The sequence below is a fragment of the Talpa occidentalis genome, unplaced genomic scaffold (assembly GCF_014898055.3).
Source record: "Talpa occidentalis isolate TD23 unplaced genomic scaffold, MPIMG_talOcc4v2.1, whole genome shotgun sequence".
NCBI classification, from domain to species: domain Eukaryota; kingdom Metazoa; phylum Chordata; class Mammalia; order Eulipotyphla; family Talpidae; genus Talpa; species Talpa occidentalis.
Genome location: NW_026555331.1, coordinates 75344529 through 75347833, shown reverse-complemented (window position 1 = coordinate 75347833; position 3305 = coordinate 75344529). Strand labels below are relative to the sequence as shown.

The window sequence follows — 3305 nt, the reverse complement described above, 5'->3', positions numbered from 1 at the left end:
TTTTTCTCAATTATTTTTTGTATCTCTTTGATTTAGTTTTTCAGAGTTATTTTATTTTTTTGCCAAAGTTTTAGTGCTTAGTATTTAACAGCACAACTGACCAAGGTTCAAGATGTGAAGGCACCATGTTCAAGAAGCTGAGAGGAGAATGATCACTCCAAAAACTACGGTGTAGTATCTGATAAGACTGTACGCTTTATAACATAAAACCTGTCAACACATAAGAGTTAGTTGCAAAAAGCCATTTAGTGGTCTCTTGGCTTGTGAAATTGCTGTTCCTGATTTTGGTGTAAGTTAGCAATCTTCATCTCTTCTGTGTGGCAGGTATCTTGTTTTCTCCTTCCAGATTTTCCACCCCAGTCTGTGTCATGAAGTCTGCAATGTTATTCTCCAGGTTGTCAATGGAAGCACTCATATCATCAATTCTTCCATTTCAGACATGGTCTTAAATTTATCCTGCATCTGTTGTAGAAGAGTCTGCACCACTGAGGTGAGATCCTGCATGGTCTTGGATTCTGTCTTGGTCATCTTTCCAGTTTCCCAGCTTTACAGCAATGTCTGAGGCTACCACTTCTAGTTTTTCAGATTCCTTTTGTATTATTTTGCATTGATTTTCTGCATTTTTCTACCATTTCTTTGAAAATATACCATGTCCATTTTGAACTATCTGATAAGAAGATAAAAATCTTCCACATATTCATATTTGGATTCTGGAAAACTTATCATTTGTGACATCATATTTCCTTGAGGTCTTAAATTACCATGTGTTGTAATTTTTTGTCTGCCCATCTTGCTGTTTAAAATATGGAATATTTGGACTACTTCTACCATTCCAATTGGTTTTATATGATTTTGGATTTTTGGCCTTTTTGGGCTTCAGTGGTTCTAAGATTTGATCTTGAAGCTGCTGAGTTTGTTGGTGAGGGAGGATCTTGGTGATGACAAACTGCCGGTGTAAATGCTTTGGCAGGATGGTGGATGTTTTGGGGGGGCTGGCTCCAGTTTGTTACAAGTCTAATAGTTCTCTTTGCGTTATTTTTAGTTGCAGTGACCTATAGATGTCTTTTAGGCCCCTATGTTCTATATCTTTGTTTAGTGCTATTGTGTCTTTGTGTATTTTCTATCCCTGATCTTTCCATTTGTGACTGTGGGGTATTGAAGTCTGCTACACATGTGTTTTTTCTCCACTGTCTCTTTTCAGAGAAGGTAGTAATTTTCTAAAATATGTTGGTGCTCTCTAATTTGGTGAGCATATGTTGATCAGTATTATGTCTTCCCATCATATTGTCCCCTTGATCATTATATAATGTCCTTCTATATATCTTGTCAACTTTTATAAGTATAAATCTAATTTTCTGGTATAAGTATGGCTGCCCTGCTTTGCTGTGGGGGCCATTTGCTTCTAGAATGTTTTCCAACCCTTTACTTTATTTTTATTTTTTTTTTTTTAATAGAGGCATGTTTTATTTATTTATTTATTTATTTTATTTGTTTGTTTTTGTTTATACATGCACTGGGTACAGTCAGAAGCGCGGGAGGGTGAGAGAATTCACCAGAGCCAGAGTGGGGAGCAGAGCAGGCAGAAGGACTGAAGACACTGCTGAGGGGAGCAGCGGGCGGCAGGAGAGGTCTGCGCGCCATGTGGGACCCTCCTCCGGTGGCCGGGGAGCAGCCGGGGATCGAACCGGCGCTGCAGAGGCCGCGGGCAGCTTCGCAACCCAGCGCTCAACCGCTGCGCCACCGGGGAGGCCCCCAACCCTTTACTTTAAATCCATGTTTATTTCTGGAACTCAGGTGTGTTTCCTGAAGGCAGCAGAAGCTTGGATTCTGTTCTCTAAGTCAACATAATACTCTGTCTTTTTACTGGTGAGTTTAGTTCATTAAGATTTCAAGTGGGACCTCCCCTGGTGGTACAGGTAGATCAGTGTAGCGCTGTTAAGTTGTATGCAGCCTCTGCAGCTTTGGTTCAATCCTGGCCGGCAGGCGAGGTTCCCACATGGTGCAGCAGACCTTTCCCATTGCGCCCAATGCTCCCTTCAGCAGTTTATTTCATCAGTCTGCCTATTCTGTTCCCCACTCTGTCTCTAGTGAATCCTCTCACCCTCCAGCACATCTGGCCTGTACCCCGGTTCTTGTATAAATAAACAAAGAAACAAACAAACCCTTTCCTCTTAGTTTCTTATGATCTTACTCTGTAGATAAAAACAAACATGTTCCCTTAACCAAGAAAAGCCTCTCTCATCTCTTGTTAAGATTTTATTCTGCAGTTGTTCAGACTCAAGAGAGAGAATATGAACTCTGAAAAAGCAGAACAAACATCTTGTCCTTATGCTTTGTTCGGAGCCTTGATGCTTTTACTTCTGCTCTGGGATGGGCTTTCATCCATCCTTAATGAAAGTGTGGCCCACAAATATTCTCTGTGCTCCCCAGCCCCCAAACATACACAAACACTCAGACACATGAAAGCAGGTTCTGGGTCTTTCACCATACACAAAGTTCTTATCCTGTTCTCTTCAGTTCTAATGCCTTCCTTACTTCTCCATGCCATTGCATCTTTTTCTGAAGCTGCAATAGTTCTTTGTAGCTCTTCTTAGGCCACTTACTCTTCCCTCTGATTCTGTTTATAGTCTGTGGCTTCAAGGCAAGTTTTCCTGCTGCCTTACTATCTCCAACAATGCTGCAACTTTCATTGCACATGCAGAGCAGTCATGCTGCAGAGGTGACTGGACTTCACTGGGGAGTAGTGACTCCTTCCAAAACAATAAAACAAAAACCAAAACGTAAGGTTATTATTTTATGTGGTCACTCAACTTTATGCAATGCCACATACTACTGGAATTTCTATGCAGTGTTCCCAGAACTGACCTTCAACATTCTAAGTGAGTACTGAGAGTACAGCTTTTATGGAAGTGCCCTCTGGGAAATGCCTCCCCTGACCCTTGCATGCATGCAGTGGGGAACAGTTCTACTTACACAGGTAAGGCTCAGTTTGCTAAGTAGCTGAAGTCCTTAGGATTAAAAAACAAACAAACAAAAAAAAAAAAAACAGAACAAACAAAACACTTGTAGAGATCTTCCTGAGACTCTGGGCTCCATATTTAAATGAACCTCAGGTAACTGATGACCTGATAACCTTCCTGTGCCCTTTTCTTTGCCCTTTTTTACTGTAGGGCTGGTGTATTTAGTCTTATCAGAGCTGTTTCCTCATGATCTTTTCATAGCACATGATTACACATAAATCTTTAGTACAGCTCTAGCTCATAGAACAGATAAATCATGGGAGTTCCTCATAAAAATTTTTTTTT

General features: G+C 40.8%; 1 pseudogene; it reads right to left on the bottom strand.

Moving 5' to 3' along the window:
- Window positions 1-304: 304 nt before the first annotated feature.
- LOC119249945 (heat shock factor-binding protein 1-like) lies at window positions 305-528 on the bottom strand (annotated as a pseudogene).
- Window positions 529-3305: the final 2777 nt, after the last annotated feature.